Raw genomic sequence first — 16,633 nt, 5'->3', positions numbered from 1 at the left:
ATGTCTGGTGTTCTCTGATTTTTCCAGCTGTGCACCGGACAGAAGCCTGGCATGGGTGGGGGGGAACGACTAGAAGGCGGGGCCACGATTGGCGCTGGGAGCCTGTGATTGCGCAGAAGCCTGGCGGGGGCGGGGGAGAGTGGCTGGAACTCCCAGCCACTCCCCCTGCCCCCGTCAGGCTTCTGCGCAATCACAGGCTCCCAGCGCCGATGGCGGCCCCACCTTCCAACCTGGGAGTCCCAGCTAGGAGGCGAGGCTGCGATCACCGCTCTCAGTGCTTCAGAAGCCTACCCAGGGTGAGAGGCGTGGCTGGGGGTTGTGATCACCACTCTGGGTGCCCCAGAATGCAGGGGGGCTTCTTATCCTGCATTCCTTTTTTGTTGTTGTTGTTGCTCCACCAAAAAATACCGCATATCCAGTATTTTTTGGGAGTCCATTTGGCAACCCTATCCCTGTCCTGTGTTCAGGTCTGTAAGTACAGGTCTAGTAGTCCATCCAAACTGGGAGCCCTGATAGCAGGGCAGGCAGCAATACAAACACTGTCCCACAGTCAATAATCCCCAGGCCCTGGTTCAGGGCAGGGCAGGTAAAGAAAGAGTTCCAAAGGCACAAGTGCGGAGGGAGACACTGCCCCCTGGTATGTGGGGTGACATGGGCCCTCCCTACTCCACTGCGTCCAGACCCAGGGCCCTAGCAGCGGCAGCCCTGGCTACCACTGGGGTTAGCGGGGATCCGGCCCACAACACGTTGACACACTCTAGAATGTTATGAGCTCAGCCTGACAGTTGTCGGCTTCCCCTGGGCTACTTCCTAACTCCCTCTCAGCATTTCCCTGGCTCCATGCTGGCTGCTGGGTCTTGGGGTTGTTGTAGTCTGTATCCTGGGACAGGGTAAAGAAGGTCTCCTCTTCGGATCAAGGGCCTGACAGTCTGGGCCAGTCCTCAGCCTCTGCCAGGTACTCAGGGCCCTCCAGACTTAAGAGCTCAGGGCAGGCCTCTACTTCCTTCGTGGATGGGGCCTTATTGAGCTCTTGGACTAGGCTTTTATGCTCCCTGCCCTGCCCCGCCCCTTGGCCTCCATTGAGTTAAAGGGGCAGGACCCGGCTCGGCCCACCTGAGCTTGGAGAGGGGTTCTTTCCCCTTGGGGTCAGTAAGCGGCCACCCCTGCTCACTACAGAGCTTTAGGTTGGACATTAGGAAAAACTTCCTGTCAGGGTGGTGAAACACTGAAATGAATTGCCTAGGGGGGTTGTTGAATCTCCATCACTGGAGACATTTAAGACAGATGATCTAGACATTGATTGACCTTGCCATGAGGGGACTGGACTCAGTGACCTCTAGAGATCCCTTCCAGTTCTAGGATTCTAGGATTCGTATAACCCCAAAAGAATTATTCTGGCCTGAGGCACTGAACCTCAGTCCTCTCTGCCTTTCCTCCCACCCCTTTGTGGGGCTGGAGCACCAAGGGAGTGAGGTTTTTTCAGTTGGGGGCCATATCAATAAGGGTTGGGGGATTTTGGAGGGGCTCCTTTGTTTTTCCTTCTCACTTGTATGGAGAAGAATTGATTTTTTTTGTGGATCAGTGGCCCCTGGCCCAAAAAAGTTTCCTCACCCCTGCCATAAATAAAGATACTGTTAAAACCTTTTGTGCTAGATATAATATTTTACATTATTTAAAATGAAGCCTCGCCAACAAGACCCCAGTTGGTACCCAGCCTCTATCTGGCTGCAGAGTCCTGTCTCTAGTCCCTATACTGGGGCAGGCCCCAAAGTCTAGCCCCCAGCTAGTTGCAGGAAGCCATCCCCCCTCCTGCTACAGTACAGATAGGAGGGGAGGCCATGATCCAGCTGTGGCAGATAGAGGAGGGTTGGTGAGCACAGTGAACAGGGGGCACAGTCCCCTACTATTTAGAAGCTTTTAAATATGTAGCAAGTTACTTCAAATGTCCAGCAGATGGCACTGAAGATTATATTTTCACATTGTTTCCTCTGATATTGAATTGAAATTACTGACTCACAACCTTGAACATCTATTTTTCTATAATAAAATTATGTTCTGCTATGAGCACATCTTATTAGAAAAAAGGTGTCTTCTCATAAGCGGCATAGCTGTAAGAAGTGCAAAATACAGCTCAACAGCTGTAACATATACGGTGTGAAAAAACAGTGCTACGTGTGAATAAGATGAAGTATTCTCCCCCGACACATACACAATTTTTTTCATAGTTAGATTTTTTTTGTCTATCTTTATCATCATTTTTAATTTTATATCAGCTGTAGAAACATTCAGTCCAAGAAAGTAAATTCTATGATCTACTTCAGAATGAACTATGTGATCGGGTGTATTTTCTTCAAATATGGTCTTCAAATTATGTGGTCTGGTGTATTTTCTTTAATCACTTTGGCCACACTCTTTAATGCATTAAAAGGACCAATTTCACAAAGGTGAAAACAATTATGCAACCAATCAGTTGGGAAGAAGATTTTAATCAGAAAATGCTGAGCTGTATTTTGCACTTCTTTCAACTATGCCACTTATGAAAAGACATCAGTAATTTCAATTGAGTATCAGAGAAGATAATATGAAAATATAATCTTTAGTGCCATCTGCTGGACATCTGAAGTAACTAGCTACATATTGATAGCTTTTAAATATATCTAGATCAAAATTGATGCAAATTCATGGCATTATTAGAAAAACTATACAGAAGCCACTAAAAGATAGGAGTAAAATCCATCATACCCAGCATTCCACTGTTACTTCACAAAGAGTTGTGGGTATGATGCCCCATTCTATGGGTTAGTCCATACAGGGAATGTCTTTAATAGGAAAAAAACCAAATGGTCTGGTAGCACTTTCTAGACTAACAAAACATGTAGATGGTATCATGCATGAGCTTTCATGGGCTTCATGAGCTGTGCCCATGAAAGCTCATGATACCATCTACATGTTTTGTTAGTCTAGAAAGTGCTACCAGACCATTTGTTGTTTTTTTCTGTAACAGACTAACTTGGCTACCCCCTGCAGCTCTTTAATAGGAAAAGTAGTCAAATTTAGATTGGGTTTAGCCAACATATGCCAAGAATAGAGACTATATGTGACCCAAATACTTTGCTTCCCTTATCGGTTTTCTACAATTCCTAGCTTTGGATTTATATACATTATCATCAGATTCTCATTTCTTCTCTTTTCTTTTTTTTAATCTGCCTTCATTTTAGGTAACACACAAAAACCTGTTGGAGAACACTTTAAACCTCCTGGACACTCATTAATGGATCTCTAAATCTCTGTTTTATTTCAGACCAATTCCACAAGCCAAATACACAGAGAAGGATAGGAACTTAACTTCATCACAAGTATAATTCTTATGCTAATGGTCTGATCCTGGATATAGGATGTCTGGCAAACTATCTTCCATCTTTTAATGACTTAAACAACCAACCAACCAATGGAGGTGCTAAGGCTTCTTAACAGCCTCTTGTAACTATTTGCACTATCTACTCACTGTATCTCTTCCCCCCCCCCCCTTCCCTTTTTTATTCTTGGAGCTGGACTTATTATACTCGGGTCATCTGAAATAGTGGGTTTTACCCACGAAAGCTCATGATACCATCTACATGTTTTGTTAGTCTTTAAGGTGCTATTAGACTGTTTGTTGTTTTTTAAGTTTTTCATTTTACCTGTACACCAGATCTGTTTTTACAACAATTGCAGTGTTCATCCTTGATTTCAGGATTGTATCTTTTGGTAAAGTGTTCTTAAACAATTCCTAGCTATCATTCAATTTCTCCTGATGAAATTCTCCTTCCCAACTGATTGAGTGCATAATTGTTCTCAACTTTGTGAAATTAGCCCTTTTAATGCATTAAATGTATATGTATATATGCATATAACTGATCACTTTAGTCTATTTGTACATTTTATATGTAATCAAGTCACAATCGTCAATATCTGAAGTTATCACAAACTTTTACTTCTCTGATCAGTTCCTCAATGTCAAGATTAATACAATATTTAAATGTGTTTGGATGCAACACTGTGTGAATTAAGAAACAGTCTTCTACAATAATTAGAAATCTGAAAGATGTTTCATATTATATATATATATATATATATGTTGCATTTATATTTGTATTATATTTTATTCACTTGCCTTTGTTTTAATAGGAACTGTCTCTTTAAGATCAGCATGAGACATTTGATTGCAAAGAAAGCTAGCAGGAGACAAAGCAGCCCATGAAAGACTCTGAGTCAGAGGTCATAGCTTGAATTAATACATTTATCTTTATTGAAAGAGTACTATTTTTTAAGATTTAACGCTGGCACTAACTGAGGTTTTGGGAGCCTTGGGACACTGCTAATGAAACGTCACCAGTACCAATGCCAATGACAAGCATTCAAAAATCACGAGTCAGAAACCCAAAACTGTGAGACTATTATAAAATTACATGAATTTTAGGTAAAATAATTGGTTTGTATTTTGTTTGTTTTTGTGGCCTGGTTTTTCATGTGCACCTAATATTCAGTTAGGTCACATGTTCAAGTTTCACTTTACAATCACAGTCTTCTATATTCACATGTCTCCAGGAACCAGGACTTTTAAATATAAAATCAAATATCATCAGATTTATGATAAAATCATGACAATTAACAACACTGAGACTCCCAGTAGGAGTCCAACTCCACCCAATAGGTATATAGAATCATAGAATACTAGGTCTGGAAGGGACCCGAGAGGTCATCGAGTCCAGTCCCCTTTCCCCATGGCAGGACCAAATACTGTCTAGACCACCTCTGATAGACATTTATCTAACCTACTCTTAAATATCTCCACAGATGGAGATTCCGCAACCTCCCTGGGCAATTTATTCCAGGGTTTCACCACTCTGACAGTTAGGAACTTTTTCCTAATGTCCAACCTAAACATCCCTTGCTGCAGTTTAAGCCCATTGCTTCTTGTTCTATCCTCAGAGGCCAAGATGAACAAGTTTTCTCCCTCCTCCTCATGACACCGTATTAGATACATGACACTGTTATCAAGTTCTCCCTCAATCTCTTTTCTAAACTAAACAAACCCAATTCTTTTAGCCTTCCTTCATAGGTCATGTTCTCTAGACCTTTAATCATTCTTGTTGCTCTTCTCTGGACCCTCTCCAATTTCTCCACATCTTTCTTGAAATGTGGTGCCCAGAACTGGACACAATACTCCAACTGAGGCCTAATCGGCACAGAGTAGAGCGGAAGAAAGACTTCTTATGTCTTGCACCCAACACACCTGTTAATGCATCCCAGAATCATGTTTGCTTTTTTTGCAACAGCATCACACTGTTGACTCATATTTAGCTTGTGGTCCACTATAACCCCTAGATCCCTTTGTACTGTACTCCTTCCTAGCCAGTCGCTTCCCATTCTGTATGTGTGAAGCTGATTGTTCCTTCCTAAGTGGAGCACTTTGCATTTGTCTTTATTAAACTTCATCCTGTTTACCTCAGACCATTTATCCAATTTGTCCAGATTATTTTGAATTATGACCCTATCCTCCCAAGCAGTCGCAACCCCTCCCAGCTTGGTATCATCGGCGAACTTAATAAGAGTACTTTCTATGCCAATATCTAAATCATTGATTAAGGTATTGAACAGAGCCGGTCCCAAAAAAACTACTCTCTGAGTACGGTTATCCAGCCAGTTATGCACCCACTTCATAGTAGCCACCTCTAAGTTGTATTTACCTAGTTTATTGATAAGAATATCATGCAAGACCGTATCAAATGCCTTACTAAAGTCTAGGTATACGACATCCACCACTTCTCCCTTATCCACAAGACCCGTTATCCTATCAAAGAAAGCTATCAGATTAGTTTGACATGATTTATTCTTTACAAATCCATGCTGGCTGTTCCCTATCACCTTACTATCTTCCAAGTGCTTGCAGATGATTTCCTTAATTACTTGCTCCATTATCTTCCCTGGCACAGGGAAGATAAACTAACTGGTCTGTAGTTTCCTGGGTTGTTCTTGTTTCCCTTTTTATAGATGGCACGATATTTGCCCTTTTCCAGTCTTCTGGAATCTCTCCTGTCTCTCATGGTTTACCAAAGATGATAGCTACAGGCTCAGATACCTCCTCTATCAGCTCCTTGAGTATTCTAGGATGCATTTCATCAGGCCCTGGTGACTTGCAGGCATCTAACTTTTCTAGGTGATTTTTAACTTGTTCTTTTTTAATTTTATCTTTTAAACCTACCCCCTTCCCATGAGCATTCATTATGTTAGGCATTCCTTCAGACTTCTCGGTGAAGACTGAAACAAAGAAGTCATTAAGTATCTCTGTCATTTCCAAATTTCCTGTTACTGTTTCACTCTCCGCATTGAGCAGTGGTCCTACCCTGTCCTTGGTTTTCCTTTTGCTTCTAATGTATTTATAAACGTCTTCTTGTTTTTCTTCTTGCAGCTAGTTAGAGCTCATTTTGTGCCTTTGCCTTTCTAATCTTGCCCCAGTATTCCTGTGTTGTTTGCCTATATTCATCCTTTGTAATTTGTCCTACTTTCCATTTTTTATATGACTCTTTTTTTATTTTTAGATCACGCAAGATCTCGTGGTTAAGCCAAGGCGGTCTTTTGCTATATTTTCTATCTTTTCTACGCAGTGGAATAGCTTGCTTTTGGGCCCTTAATAATGTCCTTTTGAAAAACTGCTAACTCTCCTCAGTTGTTTTTCCCCTCAGTCTTGATTTCCGTGGGACCTGACCTATCAGCTCTCTGAGCTTACCAAAATCTGCCTTCCTGAAATCCATTGTCTCTATTTTGCTGTTCTCCTTTCTACCCTTCCTTAGAATTGTGAACTCTATGATTTCATGATCACTTTCACCCAAGCTGCCTTCCACTTTCAAATTCTCAACCAGTTCCTCCCTATTTGTTAAAATCAAATCTAGAACAGCTTTCCCCTGGTAGCTTTTTCAACCTTCTTAAATAAAATTTGTCTCCAATGCAGTCCAAGAACTTATTGGATAGTCTGTGCCACGCTGTGTTATTTTCCCAGCATATATCTGGATAGTTGAAGTCTCCCAACACCACCAAATCTTGGGCTTTGGATGATTTTGTAAGTTGTTGCCAGATACTTTCACAAAAATTACCGAACATGGCAAGAAATTGGTTGAGACCCCGCGGGAGCCAAAGTTGTTGAGCAAAAAAACAACAACCCAAAAACCCTCCTGCATCTTTAACTGCGCCTTTAAATCCCCATGCTCCACTCTCCCCCCCCAACAGACGTGGCTAGGATTGTCAGATGTTTGAACCAAAAATACTGAACCTCCCACCCCCCCCCCCCCAAAATACACCAGGAAAAAAATTCTGTAGAGGAAAAAAAAGGGGGGAGACCAAAGTTGTTAAGGAAAAAAAAGGACCCCGACAGCAGTTATTAAGCAAAAAATAAAAAATCAGCATGGCCCCTTTAATAAAAGGCTCTTTGGCATGCGGCCATTTTGTTTTTATGCTCCAGCCACAAGACAAGCCCCTGCATAACCAGGTAAGTGGGGGGGAGGAGGGGGGAGGAAGGGGGCCTGGCAGGGGATCCGGGGGGCCCAGCAGGAGATCCTGGGGGGCCCAGTTGCTGAGTGTGTCGTAGGGTTTCCAGGTGCCCAGTATTTTTGCCTCCTGGCTGGGAAAAAAAATCAGAAAATACTGGAGCTTCAGGGTGTAGCCGAGTTAGTCTGTTATAGAAAAAACCAACAAATGGTCTGGTAGCACTTTATAGACTAAAAAAACATGTAGATGGTATCATGAGCTTTCGTGGGCACAGTCCGGTCATCTGAAGAAGTGGGCTGCGCCCACGAAAGCTCATGATACCATCTACATGGTTTGTTAGTCTATAAAGTGCTACTACACCAGAAAATATCGGACATTTTAGGTGTCAGTAGGCAAAAATACTGGACTGTCCGGATCAATACTGGACACCTGGCATCCCTAGATGCAGCAGGGGAAGATGTCCCAATCGGCCTTCTGTCCAAGAAAAATAGAAAATACCGGACCAGTATTTATATGTCCAGTATTTTCTGGGTTTTTTTAATGGACAGACGCCATAAATAACAGACTGTTTGGGCCAATACCAGACCCCTGGCAACCCTACCAATAAGAAATAAAAGTTGTTCATCTTTAATGATGCTCGGTGGCTCCTACATGAGCTACATTTGAGTTCCAGTTCCCTTATCACAAATTCACATCATGTTTTGGTAAAATCAGAAGAGAGGCCAAGAACTATCTAGGTTACAATGACTGAGCTGCCCCTTTCATTGCGAAAATCCTCCTCCTTGCCACAGCAGAGTGGAAGCATGCTGGTCGGGAACTATGCACAGGAAACCACAGCTTTGTAGATAAACAAAAGACTCAATTCTCCCCATAGTTATCTAATGTCTTTCACCATCAGTGAACCCAGGCAATTTTCAAGCTAAAACTTTACTAAATAAAGGGGGTTTCTAAATGTGTAAATTATTTTATTAAATAATTTGCATAAAATGTCACACATGGAGCGGCATGAAACCTTGCAGTGATGTAAGTAATAGGAAGATTCCATTTTCATATGTTTTATTTTTTAATGTGGCTATAGCCCATCAATGCTCTCAATTTTTATCTGTCTTGAAAGCAGTGAAAGAGGCTACCTACTGAAAAGATAAAGGTACTTCAGAAGCCTTGTGACTCAAGAGGGACAATTGGTTGATAGTGAGTCAGTGATGTGTGATATCTAAAATGAAGGAAACTAAATTTGCTAGCTTCCCACTATTCCTCCCAACACGATCACAGGCAGCTGCTCTACAAGAAATTTTACCTCTGACCAAGCCTGCAGGAACTTTTACAGGCTTTCTTTTTTAGCTAAAAGTTGCTTTTATATATCAAAGATGAAGTAACTCTTATGAAAATTCCATTTTATGTCAGTTTTCAATTACATACTTCAGTAAGAGAAGCCATTGTCATCGGGCCCATCCTGCAGGTCTTAATGAAGCTAAACTCCTGTGTTCAGTGGAATTTGTCCTAAATCAGGCCTTTAAAATTAGATCCAATATTTTGGTAAAACATTGTTACTATTAAGGGCCTGATGCTATGCCCATGGAAGTTAAGAAAAAAAGGTCCCACCAACTCCACAGGAACAGAAGAAGACTCTAGAGATAGGAAAAGGAATAAAATAAAGAGAGGGAAAAAGAAAGAAAACTATTGAGGATATAGAGAAAGCAAAAAGAAGAAGTGTTCAATCATCCATAGCTCTATCAAAGCTCTGCTCTCAATGCACTGGAGTTGTGAGGTAAAAATCACTTTGCATGACCTTTCAGTGCCCAGCCCTTATTGTGACAATTCAAATGCCAGCATACATTGAAGAAGCAACAGAGGTGCTCTAAAGCACATGTGGGGAACCACTTTTGGGTTGGGGGCCACTGACTCACAGAAAAATCAGTCGGGGCCGCACACAAGTGGGAAGAAAAAAAAAATAAAAAACACTCCAATCTCTCACTGACATGTCCCCTGACTGAGAAGGAGAAAGTCTCTCTCTCTGCATTCTTCTCACACACCAGAGCTTTGAGGTGCCCAGACTCGTAGATTGTGTGTGCTTCAGCCCCATGGTAGGGCAGCGGAGGGGCTGGAGTCCCAGCACAGGCTCCTCAATGTTGGGGTGGGGGGTAGTCCTGAGCCTCAGGGGCCATATCCAGGCAAATTGGGAGGCATATCCAGCCCCTGGGCCTTACGTTCCCCACCTCTATTCTAAAGTATGCTGGCTTGTAACTGCCAAGAATTACTCAAGAACCACTTGCTCCTGTCGCGTATCTTTAAACGCCATCCTCTCAGCATGTCCCTGCCAACACTCCCACACCAGGAAGCTAGTAAGCAAGTTGGGAACCACTGCCACCTAAAACTCCTCCTTCTCTGTCAGCCATTTTGTATGGAGCTAGGTGGCCATATCCCTCATTCCCTCCAGAAGCAGCTTAGGTATCTCAGCCAACTGATATTTTGATGTGGCAATTCACATACATGGATCACTAAACAGATGTGCAGTTTAGGACCCACTCCTCTCATCAGCAGTTCCCATTGACTAGCTTAGGTGGCTCCCTGACTAGCATGCTGACTTTTGTGGATTACTTCCTTAGGTGCCTATCTCTCCCCATCCATTGAATAGTATAGGGAGATGAGGCACCTAACTCAGCTTTGTGGATCACAGTGTTGTTCCTGTGATTTTCTAGGCACTTAAAAGTTAGGCATCGTGACACTTAGTGATGAAAAAGCTAAATCCTCTCAAGGATCCCATCCTAAGAGACTTAACAAGAAAAAGTCCTATTGATTTCAGATTGCAAACCTTGATGGAGGACTGCAGCCTGGTTGTGAAGCAATTGTGCTTTGTTAACTTGTAAAAATTCCTTTGAAGATAGCTTTGGTTGCAAATCTAGCACAGATTAGTTGCATGTCAATTTTGTGCTTGGAGTTTGCACTGTCTTCCACTAAGAATGTTAACAAGGCCCTGGACTTGTCTTTCTTGATGTACATAAGCCTTTTCAGTGTGAAAGTAGAAATTTTCTTAGTAGACAAATCTAAGCAAAATCTGAAATTTCACTAGCAATAAGGAAACTAAAGAAAGAAGTACAAAGCATCCATGATAGTAATTTAAAACTATAAGGGTATGTCTATACAGGCAGTCCCCGACTTACGCGGATCTGACTCATGTCGGATCCGCACTTACGAACGGGGCTTTTCTCGTCTCCGGGGTGAGAAAAGCTTCTCCCGGTCTCCCTGGTCTGCTGGGGGGTCCAGCAAAGCCGCTGGACCCCCCCAGCAGACCAGGGACCTGGGTGGCTTTGCTCGTTTGCCGGGAGCAAAGCCGCCCAGGCAGCGGGACTCCCGCCGCCTGGGCGGCTTTGCTCCTGTCCCCCTGGTCTGCTGGGGGGGTCCAGTAGCTTTGCTCGGAGGCAAAGGAGCAAAGCCACACGGGCGGCGGGGTCCCTCCGCCTTTGCGGCTTTGCTCGGGTCTCCCTGGAGTGCTGGGGGGGACTCCCCCCAGCACCCCAGGGAGACAGGAGCAAAGCCGCACGGGCAGCGGGGTCCCTCCGCCTGTGCGGCTTTGCTTGGGTCTCCCTGGTCTGCTGGGGGGGAGGGGGCGCAGCTAGTGCACACCCCCCCTCCCCCAGCAGACCAGGCTTTTGTTGAGGGACGCCTCGGGTAGAGCAGCTGGGGTGCTGCCGGGTTGGTCCTGTGGGAACCTACCGGGCAGCGCCCCAGCTGTTCTGTCCCAGGCTCCAGATTCAGCAGCTGTTGAAACTGATCAGGCTGATTCCAGGAAGCTGGGGGCAGGGCAACTCTGCCTCCGGCTTCCTGTAGCCAGCCCCTGGTCAGTTTCAGTGGCAGCAGCTGAATCTGGAGCCAGTTCCGACTTACATACAAATTCAACTTAAGAACAAACCTATAGTCCCTATCTTGTACGTAACCCGGGGACTGCCTGTACTGCCACCCTAGTTTGAACGACCCAAAAATAGGAAATAAAGAAATAACAACATGTAAATGTTGGAAATCATTTTAAAATAAATTATTTATTACCCTGTGCAGAGGATAATAAATCTATGTTATAATTAACCTGGGTTACAAGTCTGGACAGTCAGGTTAATCAATCAATTTAAGTACTATGTTTAGTCTAAAGTCTCTTCTTTCCACTTAAGAAAAAAAAACAGCGGGGTGTGTAACAACCTAAATAATGAATAGAATTTCGTAATTTTTTTGATCATCTGACAAAGCTTTTGAATTAAGAGAATTCAGTAGAAATAATTTTATTTTAGTAAATTAATTAATAGAATGATACACAAAATCTTACATGAAGATGTATTTGTGCTGGTTTGAATTAAGACCCTGCTTCAGATGCTCCAAAGTAGTTAGGCTCCTAACTTCCACCGACATGAATAGTGCCTAAGAGGAGTTAAGTGCCTAAAAATCTTTGAGGATCTGAGCCATATCATCTGATGATATTTCATCTCTCTTTAATAAAAGGTCAATAGACACAGTGGGTTTATTTCTGCTTTTATATTGTGTGCAGAACCATGCTAACTGAGTATCTATTGGTAATAACTCACTCGGGGTGGATACCATTATACCAATATAACATTTAATGTCAATCATTAATACATGTTGAAATACAAAATACCGCTTGATTGTCTAGTTCACTGTCTTGTAAGAACAGGAGTCCTCCTTCTTTTCATGGAGAAATGCAGACTGGCATTCCTCGGCCTTGAAAGTCTTTCTTTTAAATAGGCATCCAACTTTGTGAAAGCAAAAGAATGCCAGAATACATGAAAAGTGAAAGGCAGTGAAAGTGAAAAGCAATAGTAGCTGAACTTGGGTATAAAATCACTGGCATTTGACAATGGTTCATTCCATAATTGCTCATCTAAACAAAATCTAAAATTTCACTAGCAATAAGGAAACTAAAGAAAGAAGTACAAAGCATCCAAGATAGTAACTTAAGACCAGGGGTGGCCAACCTGTAGCTCTTGAGCCACATGCAGCTCTTTGCTCATAGAAATGCGGCTCTCAAGGTTACAGTTCGTTTGGAGCCACATGCCTGCTTTGTGCACGTGCCCCAGTTCCTGGAGGTAGAAGTGCGTGGCTGTGGTGGTGGCAGCTCTGGTGAGACTGAAGCATTGGGTTACAATGGGAGAGGCCTGGGGTGCCTGTCTCTGGGGAAGGGGAGGGCGTAGCTGGGGGTGCCTGGCTCTGGGAGAGGGATGTGTGGCTCTTTGCATTACTATCCACAGCTCTTTTGGCTCTTTGTGTCTCACTGGTTGGCCACCCCTGCTTAAGACTATAAACAAACTGATACATTGGGTATACTGACGGGACAGGAGACAATTAATATAGATTTTAACCATGTTGCTACCTTACTATATAGATATTTGGAACTACCTAACAGATACAGTGCATGCAAATTCATATTTATTTAAATCATTACACAGGCCCTCCATCAGTCCCTCTTAGTTTCCATTCAGGCTCCCCTGCCAACCCATGGCTTGGAAGTTACCATCCATCACCCCTGTAGAAGGGTAAAGCTGGGCTATGAGAATAAAGGGGAGGAGTCTCCTTCCATTCTGTTCCTGTATCCAGTACCTCCTTTTAAGTCCTTTACCATGACATTTATCTGGTCACTTAGATGCCTTCCCTATTGAGTACTTATAAAATAAGTTGTAACATATAGCGGACACACCACCTTTTCTTCAAACTCTAAAAGGTATTCCCTGACACTCATTGTGGGGAAGGTGAAAGAACCTCACGCCACCGAAGCCAATCTAGTGGTAAGGAGAAAATTCCCTCTTAAAACAAATAATCAAATATTTTTCTTTTTAAAATAAATAATACAGATTTAAACAACTCCAAAGTCCATTTTAATATTGTTCGGAAAGCGATAAACTGTACTGTATTCAGGACATCCCAACCTTTTATGTTCATTGAGATATTTTAAGCTTTCTGTAATTTACTTGAATAGTACACTCTGAATACTAGATTTGTCTTCAATCATTAAGTATTTATTTTGTAGGCTATTTCTGTGTATATTTCAATAGCAAAGTTAGTGTTAGACAAATTGTAATTTCCTTTCTATTTTATTTGCTAATGGTGACATCTGTTTTCATTCTTTAATTAAAATACTTTGTTAAATATGCATTCAGGATCTAACTATCATCAAATAATAATGCTGGTGCTGTAAATAAATTCATCTTTTCAACCATAGCTACAATAAAAAGTCACCAAATTCCTATGGGAAAATCAATTTCTGTTTTTTTTTTGCAGTAATCACACACAAACCAGCCCAGATTGCTAAGGCCAAACCCACAAATCACAACGAAATACAAAAAATATAAGTAAAGCCATATATTGGCATACATCTTCCCTTACACACTGAAGCCGACAGACATTCCAAATACATGCCATCTGTTCTCCAGCAAATCTATCCTGCCCAGCCACAATCACCCACCAGTGTCATACACAAACTAGCATAATTCTGCCCTATGTTTCATGTATTTTTATGGGATTCATCATTATTTATCCTATTTGTGGCTTTTTTTACATTATTGCCCCTTAGGAATGTTAACCTCCTTGTCTTCATTTGCCATATTAGAATTGTGAACTATACTGTTCTATTAATAATTGTTCTATCAGTGAGGTACCTGTAGTTATGTGCCATAAACAGCATGTATGTGTTTATCTTTGGTATGTATATTGCGTTGTATTTTTTTAATCCAAATAGAAAGGTAAATTGGTCTGGTTGAAATTTCAGTGACTGTACTTTGAACCTTTTGGAACAATAGCAACAAAAAGGACATTCACACTTATGCAAACATCTTATGCAAAATATTAAATGAGAATTTGCATATTCTGATTTGGATCAAATATGTTTATGTATCACAATTCAGCTTTAAGAAAAAAAAGATAGAAGATTTAATCTGATGAAAGGTGTCAGATTGACAACTCTTGTAAACAAATCCACTGTTTACCAAGCAGCAGTGCAAGTTTCCCACACACACTGCCCTGCCAGCATGCCTCAGATCTCCTCAGGGAGGAATTCCTTTCTGGGTACCAAGGATAGTTCAGACCCTCTTCCTCCCTAGCTCTTACAATTCTTGGCTTCTCCCAAATATAATTACTGCAAACAGAGGGAACTGAGAAAAAACAAATTATTCTGAAGGAGCCAAACAATGATTAGATCTACCTGGCATTGCTCAGGTCCTTAACTCAATTTTTGTTTTTCTTCATTTAAATCATTGCTCTGGGATGGGGCTAGGGATGAGAGGTTCAGTACGCACGTTGTCATGGGTAAAGAGGACTACCCCAACCCTCTCTCACCGCAACAGCTTGGGCCATGTGAAAAGCACCTTTCCATGCCACTGAAGTTTCAGCTGGCACAACTGGGGAAGGGCTGCGTGACCCCCAACGGGTGTAGATCCAGGTTTGTCATCCTCCTGCACCCTCCAGCCAAACTGAGGAATGTTTACAACTGTGCAATTTCCCTGAAAAAGGGGCACTGTCAGCAATGTTCCCATATAAATTGGGAGGGGAAACTTCAGCCCTCCTCCCCCTCTCTCCCTAATCCCAGCTGGGGCACATCCAGATTCATCTACCCCCTGCACTCTCCAGCCATAATGAGGACTGTAGCAAACTGTGTGCTTTCCTATACAAATCAGAGGGAGGGGCAGCCTCACTATCCTGCCCTCCCTAGAGGGAGACTCAGGATGGGGGCATACCCTCAACCAGTCCCTTTTACCTGCCAGTGATTCTGTTTCTTTTCTGTGTATTTTTTAAGAAGCAATCCCATTCCAGGCACATCCCACTTTCCTGGCACAACCAAACCCTTATCTTGCGTTAAGTTATATTAAGAGGAAACTGTATATCGAATTTGATAGTGTTAGGTCTTACCATTTAGAAGCAGTTATTGAAAAAAAACCCATATACACACACACAAACTCTCTCAAATATATAGCATATATAAGAAAGTTGGGGATCTATAGGGGTACGTCTAGACTACATGCCTCTGACGACAGAGGCATGGAGATTAGGCTACCCAGCATAGGAAAATGAAGCAGCGATTTAAATAATTGCCGCTTCATTTAAATTTAAATGGCTGCCGCGCTGAGCCGATCAGCTGTTTGTCGGCTCAGCGCAGTAGTCTGGACGCTCCGCAGTTGACATCAAAGGTATTTGTCGACCTCCCAGGTATGCCTTCTGGGATGAGGTTTATCTGGGAGGTTAACAAATGCCTTTGATGTTGACCGCGGAGCGTCCAGACTACTGCGCTGAGCCGACAAACAGCTGATCAGCTCAGCGCGGTAGCCATTTAAATGTAAATGAAGCGGCGATTATTTAAATCACCACTTCATTTTCCTATGCCGGGTAGCCTAATCTACATGCCTCTGTTGTCAGAGGCATATAGTCTAGACATACCCTACGTGTCCTCCTAAGTTACCAATATTTGGGAAACTAACATATTTCACTGGATGTTATATTACCTCATGGAATAGGAGGATTTGAAAATGTCAGCCTGCATCGTCAAACTAAGTGCCTAAAGCTAAGCTACTAAGAGTATGTCTACACTGCACAGCTATTTTGAAATAGTGATTCCAAAATAGCTTATTTTGAAATAGCACGTCTACGTTACAAGGAAGCCTCAAAATAAGTTTGAGGCAGGCTTCTCTAATGTGGACGTACTATCTTGATTTAGAGCCCCAGGAGGCACTAGGGAGGAATAACTTAGAATGGCTCTGGTGAGAGGCTATTTTGAAATAGCAACAGTGGAGCATCTACACAAGCCTTATTTTGAAATAGCTATTTCAAAATAGGCATTATGCCTTGTAGAATGAGGTTTACAGATTACGGAATAAGCTGTCCATTATGTTGAAATTATTTTAAAATAACAGAATGGCTGTATAGATGCTCACATTGTTATTTTGAAATAACTCTAGTTATCTCGAAATAACAGTGCAGTGTAGGCGCACCATAAATCAAAATTTAGATGCTCAAATAAAATATTTTGGCTAGAAGCTACTTATATAAATACCTTCTAAAAGAACATATATCAGTTGTAAATTTATCTAAAGTTTTATCAGGATTCAGAAAGAAATATACT

At 42.3% G+C, this 16,633-nt stretch overlaps 1 protein-coding gene across 36 annotated transcripts in view; it reads right to left on the bottom strand.

Moving 5' to 3' along the window:
* Positions 1-16,633, bottom strand: part of RIMS1 (regulating synaptic membrane exocytosis 1) — a 468,693-nt gene that overhangs the window by 313,954 nt on the left and 138,106 nt on the right. The gene's annotated exons all lie outside the window — the stretch shown is intronic.

Source organism: Pelodiscus sinensis, chromosome 3, assembly GCF_052426305.1.
Source record: "Pelodiscus sinensis isolate ZL-2025 chromosome 3, ASM5242630v1, whole genome shotgun sequence".
NCBI lineage: Eukaryota > Metazoa > Chordata > Testudines > Trionychidae > Pelodiscus > Pelodiscus sinensis.
Note: the sequence above shows the minus strand (reverse complement) of the source record. Positions and strands in the feature narration are given on the sequence as shown.